This window comes from Crocuta crocuta, unplaced genomic scaffold (genome assembly GCF_008692635.1).
Source record: "Crocuta crocuta isolate KB4526 unplaced genomic scaffold, BGI_CrCroc_1.0 scaffold273, whole genome shotgun sequence".
NCBI lineage: Eukaryota > Metazoa > Chordata > Mammalia > Carnivora > Hyaenidae > Crocuta > Crocuta crocuta.
The window spans coordinates 4,212,327-4,224,594 of NW_027529425.1; positions in this window are offsets into that span (position 1 = coordinate 4,212,327).

Consider the following 12,268-nt stretch of genomic DNA (forward strand, 5'->3'; position numbering starts at 1 on the left):
CCTTTCTTTCAGCAGCCGTAGGAAACTCATGCATCCATTCATGAGGGACATTTGGACTGTCTCCACCCACCGGCCGTGGTGAATCAGGCTGCAGTGAACGGTCCTGGCCAGGTTTCTGTGTGGACATTTGCTTTCAATTCTCTTGGCTCTGAACTTCGGAGAGGAACTGCTGAGTCATATGGTTACTCTGTATTTAATTATGTGTGTGTGTTACATGAAATCTATCATTGTAACCATTTTAAAGTGTAGGATTCAGATGTGTTAAATAATGTGCAAAGTGTACAACCACCACCATGATGTGGGTCCAGAACTTCAGGTCCCCCAAACTGAAACCCGGTAACCGATCCCCAGCCCCCCTCCCCCAGCCCCTGAAAATCACTAATTGGCTTTCCTGTTCCATTGGTTTGCTACCCCGAGGATTTAATTTAAACGGAGTTATACTGCGTACGTCCTCCCATTCTGGCTTCTTTCTTTCTTCTTCTTCTTTTTTTTTTTTAAATATTTTTATTTATTTCTAGGAGAGAGAGAGAGAGAGAGAGACAGTGTGAGCAGGGGAGGGTCAGAGAGAGAGGGAGATACAGACTCTGAAATAGGCTCTAGGCTCTGAGCTGGCAGTCAGCACAGAGCCCGACGCGGGGCTCGAACCCATGAACCACGAAATCATGACCTGAGCGAAAGTCGGACGCTTAACCGACTAAGCCACCCAGGCGCCCCCATTCCGGCTTCTTTCACGTCGTTTCCAGGTCAGCCACATTCTGGTGTGCAGCAGGGCTCCTTTCTTTCACGGAAGAGCAGTGTCTTATTCTGTGGACAGATGGACCACGTGTGCTTTGTCTGCTCATCACTTGGGCTGTTCCCATGGTTCTCATGCATAACGCTGCTAACGAACATTCACGCATAAGTCTTGGTTTGAAGCCCTTCTCAACTCTTGTTTTTTTTTTTAAATTTTAAATGTTTATTTGAGAGAGACAGAGGGAGCACGCGTAAGTAGGGGTGGGGCAAAGAGAGAGGGAGACACAGAATCTGAAACAGGCTCCAGGCTCTGAGCTATCAGCACAGAGCCCGACGCGGGATTCGAACTCACAAATCGCAAGATCATGACTTGTGCCGAAGTTGGACGCTTAACCGACTGAGCCACCCAGGCGCCCCGACCCTTGGTTTTTTTTACCTGGGACTGGAATTGCTGGATCATTCTATGCAAAGGGGGCTGCAACCTGTAAGACAGTCCTCACCAGAACCTCACCGTGCTAGCACCCTGATCCTGGACTTCCAGCTTCCAAAACTGTAGGGAATAGGCTTCTGTTTTTTTATTTTTTTGTTTTATTTATTTTTGAGACACAGAGAGACAGAGCACGAGTGGGGGAGGGGCAGAGGAAGGGATACACAGAATCTGAAACAGGCTCTAGGCTCTGACTAGCTGTCGGATGCTTAACCGACTGAGCCACCAGGTGCCCCGAGGTCTCTGTTGCTGACAAGCCGCACAGGCTGTGGAACTTTGTTGTAGCAGCCAGCACAGACAGAGACCGTTTTGACCGGTTTTGAACTTGATCGGGTTCCCTTGCTCAGCACAGTGTCTCCAAGACTCCAGATACTATGTTGCCGGAGAAGCTGTTTCTTCCCACTGCTGTGTCAGATTCCAGGCCACCGTTCACTGTTGGTGGATATCTGGGTTGTGTCCAGCTTTTGCTGGTCATAAACCAAGGCTGCAGGGGACATTCTTGAACGTGTCTTCGGGTATGTCCAGGCTCTTATTTCTCGTGAGACAGCGTGAGCTTGCCGGGTCCCAGGGTATGCATGTAGCCCCAGCAGGCGCTACCGGATGTATTTCCAAGGTAGGGTACCATGGCGTGCTCCTGTGTGAAGGGGAGACTTTACTTTTGCCCAACCGTTTACGGAGTTGCAGTCTTTCTTTGCATTTCTTTGATGGGTAATAATATGCAACACCTGGGTCACCTGGGGGGCTCCATTGATTAAGTGTCCGACTTTGGCTCAGGTCATGATCTCGCGGTCCATGAGTTTGAACCCCTTATCCGTCTCTGTGTTGACAGCTGGGAGCCTGGAGCCTGCTTCACATTCTGTGTCTCCCTCTCTCTCTGCCCCTCCGCTGCTCATGCTCTGTCTCTCTCAAATAATAAACATTAAAAAAAAAAAAATGTGAAACACCTTTTCATATTCCAATTTCCCACTTAATACTGTATCTGAGTAGGGCTCATGATAGTCCTAAAAGGTTGGGATTCTTGTGTCCGTTGGACGGATGGGGACACTTGGAGGGCAGACAGGGCCGGTGGCTTGTCTGAAGATGAACAGCTGGTACACGGTGGACCCCGGGTCTGCTCGGATGACAGCGTCGGCTCTTACCTGCTGTACTGCACAGAAGCCTTCTTCTAGGACAAGAAGGAGTCCTTCTCCCTCTCGAATGGGAAGAAGACCGCTGGAACTCATATCAGCCCTTTGTGTTTTCAGATCAGCACTCGAATCACTAGAGCCAAAGAGGGCTCTTTGGGGGACAGGTTTTGTCAGCTAGGCGCTCTGCCCCATGTGAACCCTTGCTGCTATTTTTACGGGAAAGAGGGTTCCGAGTTCCAAGCCAGGGATGTCAGGAGGAGGCCCGCGAGCGGCCAGTGGGAGCATGTCTGTGTTCCCAAAGAAAACATTATAACTTGAGTAACAGCAAGTCCTGGAAATGATGACAGCCGCTTGCAAGCTTGTTGGGAGCCACTTGCTGGCCTTTGCAGAAACCTGATACGCCGGCATGCGGTGTGGGAGGCTGGAGTCCCTGCCAAGGAGTCTCAGGTTTCGAAATCTCCAGGATGCCAGAATCCATTCTCCCCTCCGTTCTAGGTCAGGCTGCCCAGGAGCAAACCTTTGAGACGAAGATTGGTGTGTAAGTCATCGTTGACCTCACCATCCCAGGGTGGTCTGCGAGGGGGGAGGAGACCGAGAAGCCAAGTGCGGACGGGTTTTCGTTGGCAAAGACTCCCCGAGGTTTTGTCCAGGCTCAGGCGAAGGAGCTGGGCTTTCCTAGTCAAGTACCTGTGTGTCATTGATCAAGGGTTCCCCCCAGGATGAAAGCCCCAGGCACCTCTCAGTTTCCGCGAGTGTGGACAGAGCAGCTACAGGTGTATAGTGTTAGAAGCAAAGCGCCCGAAAGACAAAGGAGTCTGAAAAGAATCACAAGACTTCGGGGGAGCTCCGATAGCACACGGTCATCCTAGTGCGACACGGGGAACAGTGAGTCTAGATTTTCACCCCATGGCGTTTCCTGCCTGAGCACCTCGGTTTTGGAGTCAACCTCACTGAGCTCCAACGTTGTGGTATGTTGTTAAATGATGTGCTGATACCTTGTAACATTTTCATTTTGTCCAGAAAACAAGAGGCCAGGGATACTTGATACTTTCTGATGGCAAACACCAGAAACAATGTGAGCCGGGGATTCCTGGTCGCCAGTCCGGGAAGTCAGCCTGCTGACACAGCTGATCCAAGGAAAGAATGTTACCCCCAGAGGCTGGGATGCGGGCCTGGTGGCCTTCTCGCCCTCTCTCCTCCGAAGCCTTTCCCTGCCCAACAACCGTGATATTATTGATTGAACCTCAGCACGCTTATGGAAAAGTGCAAAAAGCACGAGTGTGTACAGATGGGTGGATTTCCCCAAAGTGAACTCATCCTTGTGACCGCCTCCCAGGAAGCCCCCAGGACTAGGAGATTGCCCCTGTGACCTTTCACTCCCCTCCCCTCTGCCCCCTCCGCCCCCTCCATCCCAGGGAAAGTGCTCTCCCGACACCTGACCCCAGAGATTAGCTTTGCCGGCCAGGTACATTTTATAGGAGTGATGTCACACGGGCTGAGCTCTTTAGCGGCTGGGTTCGTGTACTTGGCGCTGCCTTTATGAGGTTTGTCTGTATTCCGGTTTGCAGCACGGTTTGTTCTTTGCACTGCTGTCTACTATGCCCCAACTTACAGATCCTTCCAATCGCTGATGGGCATCAGAGCTCTTTCTGGTTAGGGCTGTTGGAAACAGTGTGCCTGTGACCTTTCTAGAACATGTTTCTAGGTGCACGTATGGGTGCACGTACGGATACACACCTAGTGGAATGCCAGGCTCACCGGTATTTGCGTGTTCAGCCTGATTAGGTGCTGCCGGTTCGCAAAGGGCAGGTGGACTGATCTACACCCTCTGAAAAGTACAGCCGCTCTGGGGCCTCTACCACCACACCCCACACTTGGTATTTGGAACTTCCATTTTGCTTGCAGCCCAGTCAGAATGGAGGGGGCGACACACTTCAATATTCTCTACCCTCACCACTGTGGCTGGTTCTTACAGCGTCTTTGTGGGAATTAGAATAAGGACACCCCTGCTTTAAGGCCCTGCCACCTGATGAAAATGCTTGGGGTAAAAGCTGACTTTGTTAGAGCGTGGCATGTGACTGCCCTCTGCTGGAAGACTGCCGAAATTCATAGCACAGATCTTGGATGTCTGTGATGGACATGGCAGCCTCTTAGGTGTAGTAGCCTTGGGCAGTGCACGTCCTGGACAACCACACATGGTGACCCTGCCACTCTTCACTATTGTCCATACATATTGGAGGTGATGGTGAGGACTGGTAGAGGCGGCCCAATGAAAGCTCACAGAATGACAGCCCGGGCAGCTGAATCTGGTCTGCTGTTTTTATTCGACCCACAGAGGGGAAAAGAAGAATCGAGCTGATACTTTAAAATGTCGCCGATTGTGTTATAGATCTGGAAAAATCTGAGAAATCAGAGAAAGTAGAGACATTGGGGCCTCACTCCCGAATTATAACACAGAGGCTGCTCTACATGTGTCTCCTGTCAGCCCTAGTCTCCACCACACCTGACTGGTCCCCAAGCCCAAGGCCTCTGTCAGTGGCTGTAGCGAAATGAAAATATCACGCTAATGCAGCGTCGGATTCCTAGATTCCTTCCCCAAGTGTCTTCACTTACGTGTGAGCAGTCTTCACTGCTGCTGGAGGCATAGACATTTGGGACCAGTAGTCTTGGCACTGATGAGGAAAAAAATCCTGCCCCAAGCTGATCCTTAGACTGTAAGAGAAAATAACCCTCATAGTCTTTGTGCTGGAGTGAAAATCCCATCGGGTAGGGTTTCTATCAGAGGTGGAAAGGCTGGAATTGCTCGCAGGCCCTGCCCAAGGGGGTGTGTGCTTCGCCAACTGGTGGCCAGGGAATGGGGAAGGTGGGGGAGGGAATATGGCAGGAGGGCTGGGTGAGCAAGGGAGGGGGAGGGGGCTGCTGGGAGGGAATCCGGTGTCCAGGCATCAGGGCTGGGGTAGCGCCGAGCCTGACCAGTTATGGGGCCGAGACAGAGTTGAAGACTTAAGGTCTTTCTGTTACATTGTTCTAAGCTAGCTAGCCTCTTCATTAACTCAAGAATTTTTCATCTATCTATCTATCTATCTATCAATCATCTATCATCTATGTATCATCTTTCTATCTATCTATTGGCATGCACTGGCTAAGTCAACTAACTTTGAAGTAATTTCTTGATCATTTTTGTTAAAGATGAATGGTCATAATATTACATGTGCTTACTGGGCACTTATTTTTTTAAGTATTTTTTTTAATGTTTATTTTTGAGGGAGAGAGAGAGAGACAGAGACAGAGAGACAGAAAGAGAGAGGGGCAGAGAGAGAGGCAGACACAGAATCCGAAGCAGGCTCCAGGCTCTGAGCTGTCAGGACAGAGCCTGATGTGGGGCTTGGACCCATGAACCCTGAGATCATGACCTGAGCCGAAGTCGGACACCTGACTGAGCCACCCTGGCGCCCGCTTATTGGGCACTTACTATGTCCCAGGCGCTGCATCACCTCACATAGCCCTCAGGGCGATGCTGTGTGCCCTGCTGTGCCTACTGTGACAAGCCCTGTTTTGTGGACAGAGTGAAGCTGAGGCCCAGATCACACTCAGGGGTGGCGGGAGGGTGGGTTTGAACCCAGATCTGGCTGATTGCGGGGCTCCAGCCTCAGATGCGTCTTCTCTTCTGCTTGGATACCATCTGATTTAGACACTGAACCTCTTAACTTGTGGCAGCAGGTAGAATCTAGGTGGAAAGCCAGCGCTTTGTGATAATCACAAATGTGTTAGTACGATTTTGCTGCACTCTGGGAGATGTGAGTCCTTTTGATTTTCGATGTCATGCACCTGAGAGCCCACAGGCCAAAAACCATTGATGTCCTACCTTATCTTCCTCTTGCAGGGCCTCCCAGAGTGACCCAATGCTTTGCACAAGGTCACACGGCCCATCTATGGCAGAGCCGGACTTAGAAACCCGGGTCCTGACTCATTGATTTTTCTCTGCCCGATGCGGAGTGCGAGTTTCCAAATCCGGCGGGCACCAGAGCGCGCTGCTCTTTAGAAAGATGAGCCAATTTACATTCCTCACCAGCAGGACACGGGCGGCCCCCTCTCCCGGAGAAGCCTTTCTCAAATTGACAGATGTCAGCAGCCTTGATCCGCGCATGGCTTTTCCAAGCGGTCTTCCCGCTCGGGGACCTCAGCTCATCCTGGATTCCAGCCACAGCCCAGAGGCGGCCCCTTCCTGTCCCAGAATGTTGGTTCTCTCCGCTGGAGAGCACGGGGGTAACCGGGCCCGCGTTGGGCCCTTGCAGGGGTGTGGGAAAGATCACACAGGATGCAGGCATGGAAGTGTTCGGAAGAATCATGAGCTGCTGGGTGAATGCAGAGTGTTAAGATTGCGGCGGGTGGGAAAGGAGGCCGGCGGATGGGAGGGGTTGCGTGCTCTTCTGGAGTTGGTGCCGGAGTGCAGAGCTCCCCTCCCTTCCCTCTGACATTGCCGAGCCGGCCAGGTTCTGTGCGAGCAATCGCAGGAATGCCGAAGCTCCCTGATGCCGTGGCTCCGCACTGAAGCCTTCCCTTGGGGACATCTGGCTGCTAGATTCAAGCAGGGCTTTTTTTAGGTCACGAAGAGGTGATTATTTTGCATTATGTAAGAGGAGCCATCTAGGGGAATGAAAAATTCCCCTCTGAGAAGAAATTAAAGAGGCCTTGACGAATCCTGTCAGTTCTATGACTCATGGAGTGGGGTCTTTGCCTTTGTCGGGAGAGGTGCTGCAGGTGGGCAGGGGGCCGTGGCATGTGCAGAGTCCTTCCTAAGTAGATAGAAGTCAAAATGTGTTCATTCATGTATTTCCCCATTAAAAAATAACTTACTGGTACACATGACTTGTCTTCTGCATGGACCCAGCCCTTGGGGCCCAAAGCGTAGGCAGAAATGGATGCCCCACACGAACAACTGGAAGGGCACCAATGTGGGAAGCATCAGTGCTGCTGGGGAGGTGGGTATCAGGGAATCTTCTGGAAATGAGGTAACCTTAGCATCTTAAGGGATGCATAAGGTTTTCCCAATTAAACAAAGAAGGGACAGGCATTTAAGGTGGAGGAATAGCATGAGCAAAGGTCCTGTGGCTGGAAGGAGCAGGGAGTTTGGGGGCATAAGGGATCACCTGGGGTGGCTGGAGCATAAGGCGCTTGTAGATCAGGGAGGAGCCCAAATCAGGCCGTGGAGACCCTCCGTTGCTGTGGGGTGGGGGTACTGTTATTATTCCTTGCCTCATATTTCCATGGGAAAGACGCCATCTCTAAGAAGGAAAAGCATCCTTGGAGGTGGACTTCGTCTGTCCCCCTTGCAGAAGGAGGGTGGCACCTCTCATGGATCGGTTGGGCTGAAAGCCACGGCCAACAGGTGCTTTTCTCTGTCTCTGTCGGGCCTGCCTGCCCATCACCAGAGTGACACAGTGTGCTCGGGGGCACCACAGACCTGCTGGCCCTGGGCCACCTCTCCCACGATCCTCCACGCGGACGGCCAGGGAGGTCTGCCTGGGAGATCCAGACCTCTCCACAGTGGCTAAGCTCTTGGAGAGGCTGGAGTCCGGATGTCTGGGTGGAGCAGAGCCCCCAGCCCCCCTGCCTTGGTCTGGTCTGTGGACGAGAAATACATTCCTACTGCTGGAAGCCCCAGCACGTCTGGGGTTGTTACGGCAGCCAGCGAGGGTCTGATACATTAGGTGTTGGGAGAGGAAAGTGCAGGAGAGGAGTGGAACTGACCCATGAGACGGACCCCTGGTGTACCTGCAAGGGTAGCTATGAACATGCAGGCGCACAGCAACACAGAGACCACTAGGAGGCACTGGTTCACACTGGGCATCAAAAGTGGCTGAAACTAAGTTTCAGGCAAAAACCGTACACACGCATGCGCACACACCACCATGGAAAATGAATTCCAGTACTGCCTCCAATCTACAAGTTTTGTATTTTTCAAAGGAGGTAACAGCCAGTGATTTACTGCCTGAAAACTCGAAAATAGACTATTTGGGGTTTACGCGTGCTGACACACCCCACGTTGTCTCTCCTGTTTGCATAAGATATGTGACTTCTTTGTCACTGGTTGCCTTCTGTCTCAGGACAAAACTCTGAATGTGCCAGAGTGATCTTACACACTGCACCACACATGCTCCGGATAAACTGCTTGTTCTCAAATCTATATCTCAGCCCTGCCTCTGGGAGGACTCAGATCAAGACAGCCCGCCATGATCACCATTACAGAGAAAACAGTGATAAGAAAAGATAGGCTTGGGGCTTTAGTTAAAATTGTGCTTCCACGGGGTGCTGAGGTGGGTCAGTCAGTTAAGCGTTTGACTCCAGCTCAGGTCATGATTTCACAGTTCGTGAGTTTGAGCCCCACACTGGGCTCCGTGCTGACAGCTTGGAGCCTGGAGCCTGCTTCAGATTCTCTTTCTGCCCCTCCCCCACGCGCTCTCTCTCTCTCTCTCTCTCTCTCTCTCTCTCACACACACACACACACACACACACACACACACACTCACTCTCCCTCTCTCAAAAATAAATGAACATTAAAACAATTGTGTTTCCAGGTCTGGGGCTATATGTCCACCATAGACTTTGAAATGCAGAGGGTGTCTATGATCTCATCTACTCAGCCTTCCGTGAAAACTGCCCTTTCTCCCCAGCCTGTGCCTCCAACCTCCATCTAATGGTCACAGTGGGAGCCGCCATGTTTGTTCAGTGTCTGCCGCTGACACAGCCCTTTGATCCGGAGGTGACTTCTGACCACAGCTGGTCCAAGCAGGACTTTTCATAGTGCTCAGAGACTCCAGGTTGGTTGGAGTTGAGCACAGCTCTCTGGGCCCCAGGTAAAGAAGCCCTGTGGCAAAGACCATCTTCTCCCCGGTGGCCAGGCTTGCCAAGAAGGCAAGGGTTCCTTCATGTGCTCCAGTTCCCAGCTGTGGTCCGTTCTGGAACTTACACTCATATTCCTACATCCCTAGTATGCAACTCCCATCAGGTTTTGGCTGTAACCCAAAGAAGCCAAAGAGGTCCTACCTAACATGGAAATAGAGGCTCCCAGGTGTCCATAGAGGCTTGTCATCAACATAGGATCCAATTGTGTTTATTAGCGGACACTTGCGGAGTCTAAAGCTTGTAGAAAGCTTTACAACAGGAGCAGTCAGAGCAGCATGGCTTCAGCTCAACTCTGTCAACCAGAAACACAAGTAATCAAAGCCGTGCATTTCCCAAGCTCCCTGTCAGCCCGGCGCTTTACTGTATTGGGAGATGATTTAAGAGGGAGCTGATGCTACAAAGGAAGGGGACTGGAGTGCATTAAGTACTAACAAACAAATAAACAAGGGGGGAGAACTGGTCACTTTGACTCCCCCAGGCCCCATGTAAGGTCGGAGACTGACCCTGGATCTTCTACAACCCTAGGGGGAGTCTAGTGTGGGGGCATTTCCTTCCTGCTGCACCGTCCACACAGCACAGGTTCACAGGGAAGGGGGCAAGGATGGGGCGTGGATTCAGTACTCGGTCCACCTGGCACCTCGTGAGACACCCCATTGGGTGCTCATGACCGGCTTCCTCACACCAAACCAGGGAGCAGCCTTTGAGAGAGGAATTTCTCTCCTAAAATGCGAATATAGCATCTTAAGTATTTATGGTCAGAGTGAGGATGCTGGGCCCATGGGCAGTGCTCAATACATACTTATAAAGAATGAGTCCGTGATGTCTAGTCTTCCCAAACTGCCCCAGTGCAGGAGGAGGGGACACAGGTCCCATCCCTCCATGGGAGGGGTGTCAAGTTAATATTTTCGAAAGAGCAGCTGGGACGGGAGATAATGGCAGTGGTCCCTTTCGGAAAACACAACCTCCCGTAAGAGGGAGACAGTGGCATAAGGGAGCCAAAAGAATTGGAATAATTTCCGCCAACCCCACCGAGGCCCCGTGTTCCCGGTTTATATAAAGGAAATGCGGTAGAAGGAGCGTGGTCTGTGGTCTGTAGCCCAAACCCAGCTCTCCACTTATTCCCAGAGCGACCTTTGACCTGCACCTCTCTGCATCTGTCACAGCTGGCACGTGTGACGAGTGGTGGCCGCGGCTCCTGTTAGGGTCACCACTACCAGTTACAGTTGGTCAGATCTGTGGCAAGCCCCTTTGCCCATCTTAGTCACCGCGCGGATGTGACTGTGTGTGGCATGCCCTGCATTGTTATGAAGACTGACATGACACTACCCGGGGCTGACTTCACGTGTTGGGAGGAGGCAGAGTCCGTGTGTCTGGGGTGGGGCTACGACCAGGGGAGGAACATCTGGGAGAGTCCAATGTCACAGAGGTCCTGTGTTGGTCGAGAGAATGGCGTGGACCCAGGGAGCCTGGGGAACAAGGCTGGATGCCACCCTAGTGGGTTGGGTCTCGGCTTGGGACCTGCCCCTGGGTAGACTGTGCGCCTCAAAATCGGAGTCAGGGTATTCAGCAGGGGCGGCCTCTGGACTTACAGAAATTCCACGATTCTCTCCAGGTGAGCGTTGCAGTGCTCAAGTTTTCATTTTTTGATCATCTTCCCACCCCGACCTCCAGTAAGAGTCAAGGTCAGGGTCAGCAGGGGGCAGATTTTGTGTTCTGCCTTCTAAAGGGAGGTGTCTAGTCTTGGCCTCCACCCAGAGGCTGGGGTTGAGCTGACTCTAGATTCCACCAGGCAGTGCGGTGGGGCCTCCTGCCCCTTTCTCGGGAGACAAAGCTCTGCATTGAACTTTGGCCAACGCTCGGCGCCACCATCTTGTGCAAGCAGCACACCGGCCCGCACTGCCTTTTTCCACCTGCAGTCTCTCTTCCTTCCCCAACTCCCGCACAGGAATGTAAAGTGCCTGCAAGTTTCTTTTTTGTTCGTCAGACAAAATGAAAAAAAAAGGCACTGCTGAAACAAGATATTATTAATACCGCACGATTGTAAAAATGGTGATCAGGGAATTGCATTAAGGCATTATGGGAGAGCCGCAGTAGTGAATATTTTAGAAATAAAACATACATGATAAAAGAATTATCAGAGCTACTAATTATAGAATGGGGACTATTAAGGGAACAGAGGAAAGTCTGTGCTGAGGGGAAAACGGGAAGAAAATTGGTGAACGGAGAAATGGAAAATGGAGCCGTGAGAAATATTTATGTGCACTGCCTTTTCTGTTAGCGTCATCTGAGGCATGGTGTGGAGCATCGAAAGGAGTCCTTTAAAGAGGGAGGTGGTCATTTGTTGAGTGAGGACAATGTATTTTATATTTCAAGGCTGATGTCAGTTTCATTGAGGTATAATTTATATCTAGTGAAATGTACCCTTTTCAGTGTGCAGTTCCATGAATTCTGACAAAGAGATATTGTCATGGATACTCCCCTGTAATGAAGATCTAGAACATTCCATCATCCCCCTCAAGTCTCCCACAATCTGCCTTACGCCGCCATCACATCCCCGGAGATGTTCTGCTTTAAGCCAGGAGGAACTTCCTGATGACCAAACCCAGCAGACATCTTTGAGATGGTTCAGATGTTCGTTGAACTGAGTAGAGCCAGGAAGAAGGTGTGCACAGAAGGGAGGCACAGGTGTAGGGGGAGTAGAGGAGACCCGGAAGAATTGAGACCACAGGGTCTTAATCCTCTGGAAGGGAGGGGCCAGGCTGCCCCGCCACAGTGGTGAGGTTGGGATGTTGGATGAGGTGTGGGGAGGGCAGGGAAAGCCAGGAAGGATCTGGAGGAAGAAAAGGCAAGTTCACACTACTGGGGACAAAGAATTTCCAGGTTCCTTGTCATCAAGGGGATGGTGAAGGGAAGGAGCTGGGCATAGTGGTGTGTCGGGACAGAGGCCGGGGACAGGTGTGTTGGGACAGAGGCCGTAATGACGCGGCGTCCTGTCGGCTCCGCCCACCAGATCCCT